General features: G+C 50.7%; 1 long non-coding RNA gene across 2 annotated transcripts in view; it reads left to right on the top strand.

Annotated features, from left to right (window-relative positions):
* Positions 1 to 11,622: 11,622 nt before the first annotated feature.
* The window catches only part of LOC113939729, a 150,860-nt gene continuing 142,353 nt past the window's right edge, over positions 11,623 to 20,129 (top strand). For both annotated transcript variants that reach the window (XR_003525328.2, XR_003525327.2), the window contains exon 1: positions 11,623 to 12,148. This is a non-coding gene — a long non-coding RNA (uncharacterized LOC113939729). The remainder of the gene's footprint in view (positions 12,149 to 20,129) is intronic.

The raw sequence follows: 20,129 nt of genomic DNA, 5'->3' as shown, positions 1-20,129 counted from the left end.
CTGCATGTTTTAGATCAGGAAAGAATGTCCCCCCCCACCATCACTTTCATTTTACCGGTGAGCTCTGAATGCCGAGCCAGAAGTCACATGGTGGACTAGAAACTAGCAAGAGTTGTTTAACGTGAAATCAAGTGCATGTTTGCAAGTGCACTTCAGTGGAGGGAACTCAGATGGCCAGGAATGGAGGGCAGACTGACTTCTCAGTTCCCGGCTTGTGTTAGGAATTTCTGGGTCTCACCATTTGCCATGAAATATGTATTCCAACTGTTTTAAATATTTTCGGTGATACTGGTTTTATGACCTTACCACTATAGGCGACAGTGAAATTGCAATGTCTCCCAAATGTGCCTTTATTTGCAAGGTCCAGAGGGAATGCCAGAATGCAGCCAGCCCATCACTCGGATGTAGCATCTCATTCCACAGGGAGGACTTAACGTTTCCCTTCTCTCCTTAGTTCCGTGTCTCCCCCAAGCCCCTGGCCGTCACCAACCTACTTTCTGTCTCTATGGATTTGCTTCTTGTGGACATGTCATACAAATGAGATCATGCAACGAGTGGCCTTTGTGTCTGACTACTTTACTTAGCATATTTTCGACATTCCTCTATGTTGTAGCGTGTATCAAAACCTCACTCCTTTTCATTGCTGGATAATATTCCATTGTATAAACATAACACATTTTATCGATCCATTCATCTGTCGATGGATGTTTGGGCTGTTTCTACTTCTTGCTGTTATGACTCATGTTGCGATGAGTATTTGTGTCCAAGTTTTTCTTGTGTGGACATACGTTTTCACTTCTCTTGGGTAGATACCTTGCAGTGGAATGCCAGGGTCATATAGGAACAATATGTGTAATCATGGGAAGATCGCTGGACTGTTTCCAGAGTGACTGCACCATTCTACATCCCCCCTAGTGGTGGCTGAGCATTCCAGTTTCTCCGTATCCTCACCGACACGTGTTATTATCATGTCAACTTTAAATAGAGATAGTTTTACTACTTCCTTCCCAGTCTGGATACCTTTATTCTCTTGCCTAATTGCCGTGGCTGCAAACCCCAGCACAATGTTGAGGATAAGTGGTGAGAGGAGGCATGCTTGTCTTGTTCCTGACCAGAACACATCCAGTCTTTTACCCCAAAGTATGCCCTTAGCTGTGGGCTTTCCATAGATGGCCTTAATCAGGCTGAGGGAGTTCCTTGCATTCCTAGTTGGTTAAGTGTTTTGTTAGGAAAAAGTTTTAGATTTTGTCAAATGCTTTTTCTGTGTCAACTGAAATGATCAGGTAGCTTTTCTTTTTCTTTCTTTCTTTCTTTCTTTCCTTCCTTCCTTCCTTCCTTCCTTCCTTCCTTCCTTCCTTCCTTCCTTCTTTCTTTCTTTCTTTCTTTCTTTCTTTCTTTCTTTCTTTCTTTCTTTCTTTCTTTTCTTTTCTTTTCTTTTCTTTTCTTTTCTTTTCTTTTTTTCAATTCATATAGTGAATTGCATTGATTGATTTCCTTATGTTAAATCAACTCTGCCCTCCTGGGGTAAAAATCGCACTTGGTCACCGATTACGATGATTTTTATGTTGCCGAATGTGGTTTGCTAGCATTTTGTTAAAGATTTTTGCATGTATATTCACAAGGGGTATTGTTCTGTAATTTTCTTTCTTTTGTCTTGGTAACAAGGTTTCTGGAAGAGTTTGTAAAGGATTAGACATTTGTGGAGATTTAAATGTTTGGTAGCTTTCACCCGTGAAGCCATCTGAGCCCAGGCTTTACTTTGTGTGTGTGTGTGTGTGTGTGTGTGTTTTAAATTACTAATTTGATCTCTTGTTATAGGTCTATTTCAATATCCTGTTTCTCAGATGGTTTTTGAAAATAGGTAGGTTAAAAGTCAGTTTGCCAGATAAAACAATTATTAAAGAGGTACACTTTCCATTTAAAAATACTGCTGTTGACGGTGTTGAATTTCCAAGGTGGCTTCAAGTGGTGAAAAGCATGGAACGAGACCCCTCCCTGCTCTTCAAGAGCCCAGCTATGCCGCTCATCTGTGTGACTATTGGCAGGTCACCCTGTCTCTGAATGCGCAGTTTCCTCATCTGCACCTGCTTTGCTGTGTGTCCTTGAGGAGTTGCTTACCTTCTCTGGGCCTCACTTTCCCTATATGTAAAATGAAGTAATGCACAAATTCCTTAAGAACGTCTGGGTTGACTTGGAAGCCTCTCAACAACTATTTAATTGACGGAAGGAATTAAAATGTGATGGTTTGTTATTCTATCACCTGGGCCTTTTCTCTGGAGCCTGTGAAAAACCCTGGTGGCTTACGGCCTCATCGGCAACCTGTACATAAGGCCAGCCCCTCATGTCCCTGCTGGGAACTCTGTTAATTAAGGGCTGACCCAGAACCTGAACCAGAGCCTCTTCTTTCCTTCCACCTGATATTTCTTCACTGGACGGCCGTTCCTTCGGGTGGTCTGACTTCTGGCAAGCAGGGAGGCAGGGGTTGTCAAGGGAAAATCAACAGGTCGTACAGAATAACTGATACCCAAAGCCCGCTCAGGCACACATGACCTTGGTCAAATTCTTCAGCCCTCTCTAAGCCAATTTTCTCTTCTGTAAGGGGGAGAAGGGCAATAATGGGTGGGGGGCAGGCTTACATATGCGTGTTGGCCCTTATTAGCTACCCCTCCTTCCTGCCGCTCTCTTCCCCCCTCCGCAGTGAAGGAGAAGGAGGGCACAGAACTTTCAGTGTTGGATGAGGTAAGTGAGGAGGCTGATTTCAGAACTGCCAGCAAACAAAGCATCAGTGTTGCAAGGGGAGTGCCTGTGTGCCCCTCCCCCTTACTGGGGGGTGCGGGGAGAGGGGTGGGGCTGAGGCTTTTTCCCAGCACTGCTCAATCACATCTCCCGCCCTTCTGACCTACTCCCTGGAGTAGAGAAATGAGAGAGAGAGAGAGAGAGAAGAGGGCATCTCAGGTGAATGCCTTTACGATGTCTTGGAGGGTATTTGCATTACAAAGCTTCTTGCAAAATCTGGGTGGGGCTTCCTGCTCACCCAGGGAGGAGCCCTGTGCAAGCCCCAGCCTCTGTGTCCCCCGCACACAACCATCCCCCTGCACGGATGCCTGTTTGGCTTTGCCAGCTCCGCGGAAGCGAAAAGGTGTACTCTAACTGTGCCCATCCCCGCCTTCCGCCGCCTTGTGCAGGCACGCCTGGGTGTCTGGGGCTTTCTGAAGCCACCCCACTGCCAGGGGAAAGTGGGGTTCTTGGTTGAGCAGCTTTCTGCCGTCGGTGGGAGACGTCGCAGCTGGCTGCCACATTCCCCCCCCCCGACTTGGGATCCTCTGGCAGGATTCCGACCATGCTCTCTAGTGGGAGAGCGTAGCCACGCCTCCCTTCCCCGCCCCCGGCGGTCACCTCGCCTCCAGGTCATCCTTTCAACAAAACTTCTCTGCCTGCTTTTATTTTTTTAAAAAGATTTTTTAAACTTATTTATTTTAGGGAGAGATTGAGTGAGCGGGTGGGTGCGGGGAGAGGGGACAAGCAGACTCCATGCTGAGCCTGACATGGCACGACCCCGAGATCGTGACCTGAGCCAAAATCAAGAGTCAGATGCTTAGGGGCGCCTGGGTGGCTCAGTTGGTTAAGCGACTGCCTTCGGCTCAGGTCATGATCCTGGAGTCCCGGGATCAAGTCCCGCATTGGGCTCCCTGCTCAGCGGGGAGTCTGCCTCTCCCTCTGACCCTCTTCTCTCTCATTCTCTCTCTCAAATAAATAAATAAAATCTTTAAAAAAAAAAAAAGAGTCAGATGCTTAACTGACTGAGGCACCCCTCCATCGGCTTTTATTTATTTATTTATTTTTAAGATTTTATTTATTCATTTAGAGAGATAGAGAGAGAGCACAAGCAGGGGGAGGGGCAGAGGGAGAAGCAGACTCCCCCACTGAGCGGGGAGCCCGATCCGGGGCTCGATCCCGGGACTCCGAGACCATGACCTGAGCTGAAGGCAGACGCTTCACAACTGAGCCACCCAGGCGCCTCTCTGTCTGCTTTTAAAAGTGCCCCTCTGCCTGCCTCCCCCAGGAAGTCTCCTCTGACTACCCCCATTGCTCACACGTGTGTGTCTGTGTGTGCCGGTGGTGGTCTAGTTTTGATCAATTTTGTGACTTGTTCTTAGAGAAGCCCTTTTCCAAGTCAGACCCTCTTTTTCTTCTTTTATAGCCTTTCTTCCTATCCTTGTTTATTTCATATCGCGATCTGCAATTATTTAATGTGGTTGTTCACTTATTTATTATCTGTCTCCCCCACGAGGACAAGGGCCTGGACTGTCAGCTTTGTAATTATGCCCCCAGTGGCTAGCATAGGGCCTGCTGCTTGCTTGGTGCCAAAAAGACGTTTGTTGAATGAAGGAAAGCAGGGATGAATGGTCACCATTGTTCAGTCCAGAGACAGAAAGCTATCAGCTCTTACTCTTCCTAGTACTTCTAGGGCAGACGCCATCCTTTTTCTGTATGGTAACACCACCAACTTTAACCCCCTCATGTTGCCATCAACCAGCAAAAAATTGATGGGTAGGATGATGTTGGCATATAGATGCAGGTGAATTAATTCTACCCACTTGGGCAGCTTGCTGTAATATCAAGCTTTTGGGTGGAGCTTTGTGGACTCCTGGGGATTTAGTATAACATGGGGAATGAATAAGTTGGTCCACCATTTACCTGCATTTACTTTGTTGGCAACGTGAGCTTGTCAGTCACGTGAAACCAGCCAATGTTTACTGAGCCCCTATTAAAGAGATTTTTTTTTTTTTAAAGCATAGGATATAGTCCTTGACCCTAACAAAATTTATCGGAGGAGCAAGGGATATACATGTGTAAGTAACGAGCGTGAAAGGGAACATATTGCCAATGTCAGATGAATGGAGTAGAAAATGTTGTAAAGAAAGTGTGGAGAAGAGAACCCTCGTTGGAATGGGATGGCAGGGAAGACCATCCCAGAGGAGCCTTGAAAGACACGCCTAGCGCAAAGCATGGCATAGAGGGGCCCTCAAGGACAAACCTGGCAAAGTCTGAGGAGCATTCCTGGCAGATGGAATGGGTTGAGTAATGGGGGTTTGTCGAGGTGGGAGGTTATAAGGACCTGAACTCGGGTGGGAAGAATGGAAGAATGGAAATAAGTTATGTCAAAGCATGAATCAGAAAGACTCAGAGAGGTGGAAGGGATAGAGAAAAGAATAAAAAAGGATTCGGGATTTCAACCCCGATGCCCGGGAGATGTAGAAAATCACAGGCATAGGTAAAGAGTACAGAAACGCAGACCAACTTGTGGGTGGGGTCTTATTTTGGATTCGTCTCAAAGCAGACACACATATTTGGTTGTAAGTCATCGATCAGAGTTTATCTTCCGAAGCACAAGTGAAGGGTTGGGGGAGAGTGAATAGGGGCGAGGACAGACATGAAAGGGCGGGTTAATGCGAAGTTACCCCGTGGACGTACAGGGCTGAATCTCCCTGCAGACCCTCTGAGCAACTGCATGAACTTCAGAATTGTGGAGTCGGAGGATTATCCCATGACGTCCTTCTTTCTCTCATTGCCTGAGGGTTGTCCCTGGAGGACACGTTTGAGATGCTCCTACAAGGAGCTGAAGAGGCCCCAGGAGCATCAGCAGAGAGAAAACACAACCAGAGCTTGCCTAGCAGGAAGCAGTGACTTGCTAGAATGGCCCACTGGTGCTGAGGTTCTGTTGGGGGACGCATCGACAGTAGGTGAGTAAAGGGGCTGGTTCTTAGGCAGCCTGAGGTGGAGACCTCCAGCAGGCAGGTGGGAGACAGCTGAGGCCATGCCAAACTCCTAGTCGGCAGGACTGGGTGTGAGAGAGGAGAAGGTACCCAAGGGGGGAGACAAGTGGGCAGCTCGGCACCAGAGCCTGGCACGTGCCCCACGTTTATGGTGGCACAGTCGGTGAAGAGTGCAGACACAGGTGCCTGGCACATTACTGCAGAAGCCAAGGGAGGGAGGGATTTCGAGAAACAAAGAAGGCTTCCACAAGCTCCCCGGAGGCAGAGGAGGGGCTGAGTCTAGCTGATAAAGCCAGGAGCATGGAAGTAGGAAGGTGGCGGGCCAGGCTGTTGGGCCCCAGGCAGGTTATCCTGTGTCACATCTGTGAGACAGCAGTGATCTTATTTCCTATCTCTTAAGGTTACCGAGAGCATTAAATGTTGACATGCTTGGCACAGAGCCCAGCATTTAGTAAGTGCTCAATAAAATTTTTTAAGAATCATTTATTATTGAGAACTAAGTCTGTTTCAAAGCAGAAGGGGAGGAGGTGATCGTCTTGTGACATGGAGAGAGCGTTGTGGGCTCTGATGATTCCTCACGTGGTGGCCCATGTGACCACACACACTTGTAATTGTCCAGAAATCGAATGGCCTGGCTGATCCTTCCTGAAACTTCTAGGTGGTTTTGGTGCACTCACTTCCATTCAATGATAGCATTTTTTTTTTTCCTGAACTGTGTTTGAGTTTGCCTGTCTCTTAGTGATTTTAATGTCTGTACCAAGCATAGAAACCCCAGCAAGCCGGGTTTCATAATTCAAGCTCTCAGATAGGTGTTGTCACTTCTCAAACATACCCCAGGGCCTTTGGCTCTTTCCTTGTGCAATCCCCGCTTTGATATATTTGGACATCGGCACCAAGTTCATCTGTATATTTTGGCTTGCCAATATGCATAGCCCGTGATCTGGGTTCACGCGGAGTGGGCCATCGGGTCGGTCCTGGACTTTGTTGAATTTCCTTCATGTCAAACTATTTGCGAATGCTACGTCTCCTTCGAACTGCTAAATGGAGGAAGGCTCTCCAAAACGTATTGCTAAGAAGAAAAAGGATATTGCAGAACGAGACGTAGGGTATTGTTCCATTTGTTTAAAATCAATACTCTGCCCAAGCCTCTTCATTCTTTCAAGTAGGATTATGTATGTATGCAGGATTATTGCAAAATTGAAAAAAAAATTGAAGATACAGCAGGTGCTGATGTCTGGGGTGCAGCCTGAGAGTCTGCATTTTGAGACCACCTTCTGCGTGGTCCCGATGCTGCAGCTCTGTCTGGTGGAACTTTCATCAGTGATGGAAATGGTCCATAGCTGCGCTGCCTGGCATATTAGCCACTAGGCACCTGTTGCTACTGGCTAGTGTGACTGAGGAACTGACTTTTAAAGTTTATTTAGTTTTCTTTATTTTAAATTTAAATAGGCCCATGTGGGCTCGTGGCTGCTGTAGGAGACAGTGCAGGTCCCAGCTGTAAACTTCCCAAGGGCTGGGATTCTGTCTCATTTATCTGTGTACCCTCTTCAGGATTTGCACGTTGTGGAAGCAATGATGATGCCAATAACATTTTCCTTATATTACACTCAGATTGTGTTTTAGGGACTCCTTTCGCATCTAGGATCTTCTCGAAGCTTTCCGACGGTCCTGTTATTGCCTTCGTGGAGTCAGTATTTACTGAGTGCTTGCTTCAGGCCATGCACTGTCGCCTGTGCCTTCCAGGTGCTAACTCATCCATGCCTTGGAACAACCCCCGGATTAGCCCTACTCTGCAGGTGATGACATTGAGGCACAGGCCCAATCAATCCCCTCCTTACGTCACTCAGCTAGACAGTGACAAAGCTGGGCTGGGAGCCTAGGATCTAGTCTGGCTCAGGTCACCCGCATTTAACCTGATGCTTTATTGCCTCAGAATGCACCTCCTCCTCCACAGGGGGTCCCTTTGTAACAGGTGGAACAGTGGAACTTAGATTTTTTCCAAAGGCATGACCTGAAGACCAGGGCCCTGCTACCGTGGTTTATGTATGTTGATTGCTGGCGACAAGATGACTGTCTCTGAGCACTCCTGTCCCAAGCCAGGTCCCACCGTCACACTGGCCCTCTGTCCTGTGCTCGGGCCCTGTTACGTCCAGGACCCCGCTGGTCGCCATCACAGGACCTTAGGCAGCATCTCCTTTCAACAAGGGAGAGCAGAATGGGTGAGGGAAGAGCATGGGTGGGCAGGGAGGGCACAGAAAGGGGAGGAGGGCAGGAGGGACTCACCAATGGCTGACATTTATGGAGCACCTGTGATGGTCAAGGCCACGCTGAGTGTGCTTTCTACCCCTTCAGCCACATTCCTCCACCAGCTTGTGCAGAGCGCCCGCTGTTCCTGCAACGAACCCCAGGGCAGCAGGCACAAGAGTGAGAGGATTCAGCCCGGGCTTTGGGGAGGTTTATAGACACACCATCTGGAACCGGCGAGATGTGGAGATGTCTCGGAGAGGACTTTGGGTTCAAGCCCGAACTCTGCTCCTTGTTTGCTCTGTGACATGAAGCAAGTTGCCCAACCACTCCCAGCTCTGATTTTTGTCTCTAACTTGGGGTTAATACCGCACCTACTGTTGGCTTCCTGGGAAATTATAGGACACGATACATCACAAATGTTCAGGACGGTGCCTGGCACGGAGCAAGCTCTCGGGAAACGTCCGCGTCTATGGTATGGGTGTTGGAGCTACCTGTCACGAGGGGGCCACCGGCACCAAGAACCCCGTTACAAGCACCAGAGTTTCTTTCCAAATACTTAAGAAGCCTCTATTTTGTGCAATACCCCCAGTGAAGCAGACAGGAGGATCATGATAAAGAGGAATAAATGCACGACTTCCCGAAACGTGGTCTAGAGCAGCCTCAAAGGGTTTGGAGGTTGAATGGAGTTCTCTTGGGTCATGGGCCTCGAAGAGGACTATCACGGAAGAGGAGGCATGTGAGCTGGCCTTGAAGGGTAGACAGAAGATGGGTACAGAACTCCGTAAGTAGAGCTGGTGGGCGTTCTGGGTGGAGGAGGCACAAGGAGACGCAGTGAGGACTGGGGAAGTCCGAGGTGAGCAAGTATTCCCGTTAGCTCAGAGTTCAGGGGGGTCTGTTGGCAAACGTGGAAGACAAGGATGAAGAAGAGGGTTCAAGTCAGACCACAGAAGGCTCTGATGCCAGGCTGTCGAGTCTATATGTAAGTTTTGTGGTCAGCGAGGGGCACCTGGAGGTACTTTTCCTCCACAATTTTCATTTCTATTTACTTGAAATCTGACACACATTCTGCATTTAATATGGAAAGGTAGGGGTCCAAGAAGAGCCAAGAAACTCTTGAAGAAGGACAAAGTGGGCGAAACAGCCCACAAAATGTTAAGATATCAGAATTTTGTGAGAGTTAAAGCAGTGTGGTGGGAGTGCAGAGTTAGAAAAATTGACCAGTGGAACAGAGCAGAGAGCTATGAACCTGCCCCCAAAATATGGGAACATGATGCACGAGAGAGTTGGTATTACAATTGTTTTATCACCTTTATGTATGTGACGTATTTAAAAGATGTAAAACACATTTTTAACTTTTAAAATAATGTTTCAGTTTTAGAATAGATTTCCAGAACAAAAAAGTAGAGAGAATTCCATACACCTCAAACCCAGTCCCCCTTATTAGCATCTTTAATTAGTCTGGTGTACTTGTAACAATTAATGAATCGATATTGATACATTGTTATTGACTGAACTCCATACTTTATTCAGATTTCCTTAGTTTTGATCTAGTATCCTTTTTCTAGGCTAGGATGTCTTTGGGCTGTGACAGTGTCTCAGACTTTCCCTGTTTTTGATGACCTTGACATTTTTGATGACCTTGACCTTTTTGAGGGGTACTGGTCATCTATTTTGTAGACTGTCCCTCCATTGTAATTCTTCTCTTGATTAGATGGTGAGGGGGTTACAACCACTTCCCCGTCCATACTTTACTCCTGGAAGGAAGTCACTTTTGGACAGCCTACGCTTAAGGGGTAGAAAGTTGTGCTCTACTTCCCTGAGGGCAGAATACCTACATAAATTTTTTAGAATTATTCTGCACAGATTTATTTTCCTTCATATATTTATTTATTCAACTGTCTATATCAGTATGGACTCATGAATATTTATATTTTTTTACTTTGGGTTATAATCCAGTACTACCGTACTTAATGTTGTTACTCAGATTGTTTCCCAGCTTTGGATATTAGGAACACTTTCAGTTGGTTTCTGTATCCCTTTGATGTACCCCCATCATTGTGGGGGGGGTATGTGTGTATATGAGTGTGTGTGTGTGTTTGTGTGTGCTCACACTTTCTTACTTTTTTAAGATTTTATTTATTTATTTGAGAGAGAGAGAGTGAGAGAGCACAACCAGGGGGAGTGGCAGAGGGAGAGAGAGAGAGAAGCAGACTCCCCGCTGAGCTGGGAGCCCAAGGTGAGACTCGATCCCAAGACCCTGGGATCATGACCTGAGCCGAAGGCAGATGCCCAAATGACTGAGCCACCCAGGTGCCCCTCTTACTTTCTGGCACTACCGGATGGCTCCAGTCTCATCTTGTATATTTCCTGCTCCAAACCTAAAATCAGCCATTTCTTTGGGGAGTCCTGGTTCCTTTTATTGCCCAGCGATATGAGAAACAAACCATGGATCTAATGCTCATTGCTGCTGGGGTGTCATTGTTTCTACATCCTCTTAGCAGAGGGAGCAGGGAGGTCTGTGTGTGGATAGGAACCCGTGTACACATATGTATAAATATCCTCCAGGACTCTGAGATGATAAACGTCTGTCGCTCTAAGCCACCCAGTTTGTATAGCAGCCATAGGAAATTACTACAAGACCCTTCCCCTCCTCCCCAGTGAGTCCCCCCTTCCTTCTTTTATACCCTCATGGTTTCTCCCACACAGCCAGCTGTCTGCCTGCCTTTGTTGTTTTGTGTTTTGTGTCTCTTTGTTTGGCTACTTCCTACCCACTCCTTCCAGACTCTTCTCAGACACCAGCCCTCTGGACGCCTTGGCTGATGCCCCCAGGAACAGTTAGGTGCCCTGGTCCACACAGTTACTGCAATGTCACTGCCTCCTCTCACTTGACTGTGAGCTTCTGGAGGGAGGACTCCTGCCTTTGTGCTGCCAGTGTGTGCAGGTGCTCAGGTGTTGGATGCACGGGGAGGCAGCTGCAGAAACTGAAGCCTGATTAAGTGCGTGGCAGCTACAGAATTTTAATCTGGCGGGGGGGGGGGGGGGGGCGGTCCCAGGATGGCATTTGGTTTTCAGAGGTGGAGCCTTGAAACCAAATTTGCTTAGCACTTAACAAAGGTAAGGAAATTAGAGTTCATGTTAGAGACGGGGAGATTAGGCCCCCCTGTGCAGGCGGGCCAGCAGTGAGTGTGCTCACCTCCCTCTACAACCCCGTGGAAGCAAACTGTAATATCCTGTGTGTCAGATGAAGAGTCCGAGGTATACATGGTAACTCCTCCGTGGCAGGCTGGGGCTGCGACCTAGCTGGCTTCGTCTGACTCCAGGGCTACCAAGGTTTGTCATTCTGGGCGGCACCTAGCCTAGACCTAACGAAGTTGACGGTGAGGCCCGCAGGGGAGCACAGCTGTTTCGGGCGGACCCCAACCTTTCCTACAGCTGTTCTGCATTTGCCGTGACTAGGTGGAGGGAACTACACCTCCCAGGAAGCAGTGCGGCCCCCTGGCTGCCCCCTCCCCACGCCCCGCCCACACCGCCCCGCCCCCTCTGCGGTCCGGCTAGTATATAAGGGCCGCATGGCCCGGCCGCCTGCAGAGCGCGGAGGCAGCGCGGGCGCGCGACGGGCAGCTGCGCCCGGGAGGAAGCGGCTAACACAGTGGGCGCCCGCCGCTCTTGCCCCGCGGCGCCCACCCTACGGCGCCCGGGCCCAGCGGACCTGCGAACCTGAGGCCGAGAGCGGAACTGCCCTGGGCGCCTTCCCGGGCTTGGGGGAGAGGATCCGGCGGGGCTCTCAGGGCTCGCGCTGGCAATGCGCAGCGAGGAAAGACGAGGAGCTGCGTTCGGCTTGGTGCCCTCGGAGCGCCAGGAGGCGGGGTGCGCTCGCCCCCGGGCCGGGGAGGGGGGATGCTGCCAATTGAGAACCCCGCGGCGAGGTCCTGTCATCTCCGCGGGGCCTGAGCGCAGAGCCCGGGGCTGCCGGCGCTTTGGCCTTGGATGGAAAGTGGGGAAGGGCTCCGGACCCCCTAACATGGATTACTTGGTGTGTGTCAGCCGGGCTCAGAAGACCCACGAGCGCGTCTCCATCCTTGGATTGATCGATTCTACTTAGCAGTCGGGTCGCTTACCTGCAGGTAAGTTTCCCTGCGGGATTCGAGGGGGGTGTGAGTTGACTCATCTCCCCTCCCGCCCTCCCCCCCCCCCCCCCCCCCCCCCCCGTCCTTCCCCGCGACGCCTTTCTGAAGGTCTCGGGTTTGGATTGAATTTTTTGCTCTCGTGTTGACATCTCCGCAGAGGTCAGTTGGCCATGCCTCTGCCTCCGGGCGGAGCCAGTTTGGCCCGGCTCGCGGTGGTCAGCGTTCCTCCGGGCGTCCCGGGTCAGCGCCGTCCGGCCCCTCACGCCGCCCCGCGGGGCAGACCCTCCGCGGGGGGAAAGGCCGCTCGCCCTTACCTTTGCCCTCGTGGCCCTCCGGGGCCCGTTACTTCGGGAGCGGTGCCGCCTCGGCGAGCTCCCGGCCTCTGCTCAAGGGCGACCCAGAATGCGGCTGGGCCGCCGCGCCTCTCGCCGTGGGGGCTGGGGGCTGGGGCGTTTCTGGATGTCCCTGTCGCCGGGCCTAGGGTGAGCGGCTGTACCGCAGGGCCACCGGTCAGGCGGACGCCGGGGTGGTGTGCGCAGGGCTTTCTGAAGGGGTGGAGATGGAAGGATTTCGGTCCACTGCGTCCCACCCGCGCCTCTACCCGGTACCCCCTCCCCCGCCCCCAGCACAGTCTGTTAATGGAAGGGGTTCAGGGCCAGCGTGGGGAGGGGGCTTAGTCTTGAGTCCTGAACTAAAAGCAAACCGCTTCTGTATCCGTGGCTCCGTCCTCTCCTTGTCCTTTTGCGTTCGTGCTTGTCGCTGAGTCTGCGCCGATGAGATGTTTGTTGAATGAATGACTGAGCGAGTAAGGTCTTGATGTACAGATAAACCGGGGTCCTCTTTTACCTTCTCTCTCCTTGCCGCTTGTCCTCAAGTCCGCACTTCCCCGAAGATGGCTTCCTGGAGATGCTTTCCCCAGATGTGGGATTCCCTTCTCTCCCCACAACCCTATGGTGATGATCCATTTCCTGCCCAGAAGTCCCTCCTGCAGAGACGACTTCTCGTCGCTGTCAGGGGTCTCCCTGGCGATGTTCTCAGGGCGCCATGCCTCCAGTGAGCACCTGCTTGGGGAAGGGGGGAAGGTCAGGCGCCACAGGAGGAGAAAAGGTGGTGTGTGTTGGTACTGTACCCTCCCCCCAGGAACCTGTGCCTCTGGCCACACCCAGGTCCCTGGAAGTGCTCAGGTGGGCCCTTCCCCACCCTTTTCACCTGCCAGCCCCCCCCCCCCAGACGGACTCTTAAACCGTCCCATGATTGACCTGCAGCTCCACCTCTGCATCTCACTTGATTTTAAAAGTAATTCATGCTCTCTTTCTTCTTTAGAAAAGCACAAAAAAGTGGAAAAAGCAGGAAAAAATACCCAGTTCCGAGTAGTGCCGGCTATTTGATGCATTTCCTCACTGCCGAAACCCTGCAATGTATACAACTTTGTGTACTGCTTTTTTCCTTTCGATTTTACTTGAACAGTCCCCAAATCATGATCATATTCCTCTGCCCGCATCAAATCCTAATCTGACAATGGCCCTCTTGTTGGACACTAAAGTATTTCTGGACTTTTACCCTGAGAACTAGTGCATTGGTGAGCATCTTTTGTACATAAAGATTTGTCCACTTTTTGGATTATTTCCTTCGGAAAATTCCCAGAAATCACTCTCTTTGCTTTAAGTCAGAGTCACGTCTGGAGTGAGAGGAAGGCCCCTCTGGCTGGATATTTCCGAGGTGGGCCTAGAGGAAGAGAGCCCCACGTATCCATCGCTTACTACCACGGCTAGGAGCCAGAATACAGTAGGCGCTGGGAAGATGCTGAGTAAATTCAGTGTTGTGTTCATTTTGGTTTTCCTGAAGCCAGTATTGGTATGAGAGTCACTTAAAGTTTGCATCCAGGACTACGATGTAAATTATTTTAGCAAGGCCTCAGGGGAGATTTAGTAGGCAGCTGGATTAAAAATGCTGTCTTTTTTTTTTTTTTTTGAAAGAGAATTCACTTTTGATTTTGATAGAAATCTAGATTTACAGGAAAGTCACAAAAATAATACATGGAGTTCCCCTATACCCTTCACCCAGCTTCTCTTAAATGTTACCATCTTACTAGCCGCAGCGTGGTGGTCAAAGCCAGGGGATTAACATTAACAGAATACTTGGAACTAATCTTCGGGCCTTATTCACATTTCTCCTGTTGTCCCATTAATATCCTTTTTCTGGTCCAGGATCCAATTAACAACCTTGCATTGCAGAAAATTCTGCCTTATAAAAAAGTGGGAATTGAGAGGGATTCAGAAGATGCTCTTTTTTTTTTTTTTTTTTTAAACCACCTTATTGAGGTGTGGCTGACGTACACAAAGCTGGACAGATTTAATGTATAGAACTTGATGAGCTTGGTAACGAGCGGATGCCTTGAGACCTTTACCACAGCCCAGGCCATAAATAGGCACTGCCTCCAAAAGTTTCCTCCCTCCCTGTTTATCGTCATTATTATTTTGTTGATAAGAACGCTTACCAGAAGATCTTCCCTCTTAGCAAATGTTTAAGTATACAATGCAGTATTGTTAGCTATGGACACTGTGCCCTATGGGAGAACACTAGGTCTTATTCATCGCAGCAGAGCGTCTTTATTCTGTAGAAGATTTTAAATCGAGCCTTCCTCCACCACTTTCTTCCCCAGGTTAACTTGCCCTTCGTCCCTCCTTATTTAGGGCCAGCAGCGCGGCTGAGACCCATCAGGGCCCGGAGGGGAGAGGAGCCCGGACGGGGAACGGCGGGAGCTTCTCTGTGTCCCCCTCCTTCCTTCCCCTGACACCTCCACTGGGAGTGAGTCGTTTAGTAAAAATGGGGTTATAGCCTGATCTGTCCTGACACGTCTTCCAAGGGGTAGGTGGATGGATGACATCCGGTGTGCGTGAGAGCGAGCCGCCGAGCATCGAATCCACTGCTGGCAAGTCCAGCGTGCGATGCCTGTGTGGGTGACTCACGGCGGCCTGAGCAGCAGGTGTGCTGGGCGGCTAAGCGTGCAGACCCAGCAGAGAGCGTGTTTCCTGGTTATCTTGGCACATTTAAAGGAACAAAGGGTTCTGCTCTTCCCTCGGACTGGGTTTTGGGTATTGTCAAGCCACCAGGGGCAGGAAGTGATCCCCCTTCTCTTTAGGGGACTTCTTTCTCCTGAGAGGGGTGAGGAGAGCCAGCCTGAGGGGGTTTGGGAAGCGGCCGGGCTGCTAAGGATGGAGGCTGGCCCCAGGGACTTTGCATAAGAGAACGCCCGAGTTCACCGTGGAGGAAGCCCATGACGGAGGCCCTTCTGCCCCTATGGCAGAGGCCACATTAGCCTAAATTTCCTGTCAACAGCGTACACTTGAATTAGGGCCCTCTCAGCTTGGGGTGGCTACCCGCAGAGTGGAGGGGATGTTTGTTTGGGATCAGGGAGTTTGGAGTTACCCGAATCTCAGCACAACAGACTTCACTTGTCCAGATGGAGTTTCGGTGGGGTGTGGTGAGGGCATGGTCGCCTGGAGTCGATTTTTCTTTTCCTCTTTGAGGCACTCGCAGCCTTCCGGTCCTGTCCCGCGAGCTGGAGTGTCCTCTCTCCCTCCCGCCCTCTCCGTGCACCCGCCCCGACGTCTCTCTGCCACTGGGCAGCTCCAGCGAGGAGCCTGACAAGAAGTCTTGGTGGGAGCCGGGTTGGGGACGTTGCGACTGGCTCTGGAACAGCTGCTTGTGTCTGTACCTGCCCAGTCCCTCTCCTCAGTGACTCCTCGTGGGCCCTCCCTTCGCAGGAGCCTCTGCTCTCCCCGGCTCAACGTGGGCCCGGCTCAGACTCTTCACTCTGAGCCGCCCCACCAGTCCCTCAAGTTGTGGTTCGCACAAGAGCAGATTGCCTGGGGAGCTCGTTAAAAATGGGTCCTCTCAGCAGCCATCATGCCCTTCCCCCACCTTATGTATGGGAGCAGGGGGTGCCCAGAGGCCTGCATTTTTAATAGGCTCTCCAGGCCATTCCAGTACAGATGGACACCTTAAGAATCAGGGAGTGGACTGATTTCTTGGCCCGCAAAAGCCCGAATTGAGCCTTTTCCCCACTGAAGCTGCTTTCTTTTTTCTCCTCCAGGAAGCCTTCCAGGCTTACCTCCATCTGGTCTGGCTGCCCCCCCCCCCCATGTGCACTTACTTGGTTTGTTGGTACATGTTTTGAAATCAAAGGCTAGCAATCAGGTATCCTTTGTGTTTGGTGAGGATAGAAATGGCTGTGTTTGGGTAAATGATAAAGGATCAGCAGTCTGGGCTTTGGGAATGGATGAGATCTGCAGTCTGCAGGCTCTCCCCTCCTCAGGTGAGTTCCCCGGGAGCTGGAAGAAGATGCCCTGTCCTGGTACCTTTGTCTGTTGTGCCCACGCAGACCACTGCTACTTCTGTTTCTGGATATTGTCGTCCTAGGCAATGTCCACAGTCACCATGGAGCCGGTTGGGGGTCCTCCACGGCCGGGTAGCACCCCCTTCTTCACATGGGAGATGCACCCAGCTCACTTTACAGGAGGAAGAGAATGGTCCTGGACGAATGTGCTTGCTTTGATCCATGCCATTGGCTGAAGATGCCCCGTACAAAATCGCGTGCTTTGCAGACTAGGTTTGTGCCTGGAAAAAGTCTTTACAAAACCAAACCAATCTCGGTCGATCACATGACGTGCGAAAGGCCTGGAGGAAGCATCCGAGCGAGCGAGCGGAGGAATGCTGAAAAGGCTAGTTTCTGTCGAAGCATTCTTTTTGTGATGTGAATCATCGCCTCCTCCCGCATTTGGTTTGTTGGTACAGGTTTTCACATAGAAGTCTTGAAACCAGGTGCTTTTTGGGAGTTGGTTAAGACAGCAGTGGCTGCATGGAGACGGATGATCAAGTTCTGGGTCTCCAGAAATGAGTCAGACCTTCAGTCTCTCCCCTCGGGTCTGTGAGCCCCCTGAGCCCCCATTGTCGTTTGGAAAATGCCCCTTACAAGGCTCTGGTTGTGGTGATTTTCGGACCCCTTTCCTTTCCTCGAAAGTGACCTTGTCTCACTTTAGAGTTGTCTGTGCTTTCCTTGGGCCAGAGAAGCTCGGGTGGGACCATCTCTGCTTGTGTGCCTTGCCACTCACCGCCTGCCCGGTGAGCCCTTGCCCTCACTGTAGACACGTGGCCCGTCCTTTGCCAGCACACTCCCTCTCTCGCAACTTCTACAGGTATTGAGCGCCTGCTGGATGCTTCCTCAGATACTGCTTCCGCCCCTTGCGTCCTTCTCCGGCGGCCGTGGGGTTGGCGGGAAGCTGGCTTGGTTTCGCTGCCTCTGCAGGGGAAGGTTCTGCTGTGCTTTAGGTGTGGAAGGGGAGGTCTCTGAGAGGCTGGCCTTTGGGGACCGATCCTTCAGCGTGTGGGTGAGGGCAGGCCTCAGGAGCTCTACGTGACAATTAGACGTCTTGGCAGTTGTACTTTCTTCACTTGGCTAATTTAAAAAATTTTCACCTTTTATTATAGCGGCACATTTTACCAGAGTAACCATTTTTCTTTCTTTTTTTCTTTTTTAAAGATTTTATTTATTTTTTTAAATTTTTTTTTAAAGATTTTATTTATTTATTTTACAGGGAGAGACACAGCGAGAGAGGGAACACAAGCAGGGGAGTGGGAGAGGGAGAAGCAGGCTCCCCACTGAGGAGGGAGCCCGATGCGGGGCTCGATCCCAGGACCCTGGGATCATGACCCGAGCCGAAGGCAGACGCCTAACGACTGAGCCACCCAGGCGCCCAAGATTTTATTTATTTATTTGACAGAGGGAACACAAGCAGGGGGAGTGGGAGAGGGAGAAGCAGGCTTCCTGTGGAGCGGGGAGCCCGATGCGGGGCTGGATCACAGGACCCTGGGATCATGACCTGAGCCGAAGGCAGGTTCATTGCTTAACCGACTGAGCCACCCAGGCGCCCCCAGGGTAACCATTTATCATGTGCGCAGTTAATGGCATTCACACTGCCTTTCCGCCTGGCCACGCTCCATCCCCAGACCTTCGTCAGCCACCCCAGCTGAGACTCTGCGCCCTTTCAACACTAACTCCCGGTCCCCCTCCCTCCACCGCTGGCGGCCACCATTCTGCTTTCTGCCTCCATCAGAAGCGCAGTCACAGAGTATTTGTCCTTCCGTGTCTGCCTTATGTCACCGAGCATTGCGTCCTCCGGGTTGACCGTTCTTGTAACAGGTGTCGGAATTTCTTTCCATTTGAAGGCAGAATCACTTTGCGCGGTGCGTGGAGACCACATTTTGTTTATTCATCTGCCTGTTGATGGACATTTGGGTGGCTTCTACCTCTTGGCCACTGTGACTAACGCTGCGTGAACTTGGGTGTGCCGCTATCTGTCCCTGTCCCCGCTTTCAGTTCTTCCGTGTACATGCCCAGAAGTGGGATTGCTGGACCATAGAGTGATCTCATGTGTGATTTTTTTTTTTTTTTTTTTTTTGAGGAGCCACTGGCCTGCTTTTCCACAGCAGCTGCAGAATTCTACATTCCCACCAGCTTCCCCACGTCCCTGCCAACACATTTCTTTTTGTTTTTGATCATAGCCATCCCATTGAGTGTGAAGTGGCACTTTAATTTTAAAGGCAGATAGACCAGGGTGGTTAGAGTGTTTCCTGCCCGGATTTACACTCAGGATGTCTGTGGATCTTCTTTTCTCTTTGAGGAAGACTCTTCCCTGAGAGCTAAGTGCCCTCGGGGAAATGAGGAGCAGGGGAGTTTAAGCGGGCAACACTCAGCTCCGGGTCTGCTTTGTACATTAAACGGTTTGGTGTGGATCTAGCGAGTCCTTTAGGTCCTGCTTCTTTGCACTGGAGTTTTTCAAGTGATTTTGTGTCCATATCCCATCTGGTACCACCCTCGACCTGGCGACACAGCCAGGTGTCATCCCCATTTTCCAGAAGAGGATATCAAGGCACAGGTGAGTGATAAATATTGCAGGTAGAAACTGACTGGGAAGGACCGGCCCGCCTCCCAACCTAGCACACACTGTGAACAGTGAGCGGGAAGCCCGCTTCTCCCTCTCCCGCTCCCCCTGCTTGTGTTCCCTCTCTCGCTTTCTCTCTCTCTCTGTCAAATAAATAAATAAAATACTATAAAACAAACAAAAAGAAATGTCCTTTTGAGCACAGTCACGCCACATCAGATTTCTGTCACGGCTCCCGTGGAGAGCCCTGGTTAGCGGCTGGGTCAAGTTGCCCAGCTCCCTTCTCGGGTTTTCTTCCCGAAGCCTCGTTTGAGCCCCCAAAACTCACACTTTCCTGGTTGGTCATCGGACATTCCCAGTGCGCATCCAGCCTCGGGGGGGGGGCGGGAGGGCGGTTAGGTGTCTGCAGTAAGTGGTCTTCTTGGCCTGGGGACCGATTGTGGCTGGGCTTCAGCTTTGCCTCTCCCGGCCTCTGCAGCTTCCCCCAAGGGGCAGAAGGAAAGGGACCTTCAGTCCCAGGAGCCGCCATGAACGTGGTTCTAGTTCATTTCGATTTTTGTCATTCTGATGTTTCTTTTTATTTTTAAAATGAAGCAGCAAGAAACAAAGATGTTATTCCTGTGCATGGGGTGACAGAACAGGATGGTCCCGAGCCCCGGGAGGCTTTCTTCTCTCTGGGAGGGGAAGGGAGAAAGGTGCCTGCCTGTGACCTCTCCCCACCCCGGCCCCTGCCTATGAACCTTCCTCCTCTGACTTCGCACAAGACTTGTCTGGTGGCCCCAGGGTCACCCTGGGGGAGGCTTCTCTGAATCTAAGGGAATCCGTGGCCACTGGCAAGCCAGTTGGGAAATTTAGATGTTTGGGTTTTTAATTAAATTTCTTAAGTAGAAACCAGGACTGTGGTTAACCAGAGAGCTGAGACGGTCCTGGTTTCGAATTCCACCCTGACCACAGGGCTTCTCTGCCTTTCCTGGAATTGTTTTCCTGGTCACTTCCGGCTGACCTGTTTTTAATCCTGTTCTCCCCCACATGTG

The sequence above is a fragment of the Zalophus californianus genome, chromosome 16 (genome assembly GCF_009762305.2).
Source record: "Zalophus californianus isolate mZalCal1 chromosome 16, mZalCal1.pri.v2, whole genome shotgun sequence".
NCBI lineage: Eukaryota > Metazoa > Chordata > Mammalia > Carnivora > Otariidae > Zalophus > Zalophus californianus.
The sequence above is the reverse complement of the archived record's forward strand: the minus strand, read 5'-3'. Positions and strand labels throughout refer to the sequence as shown.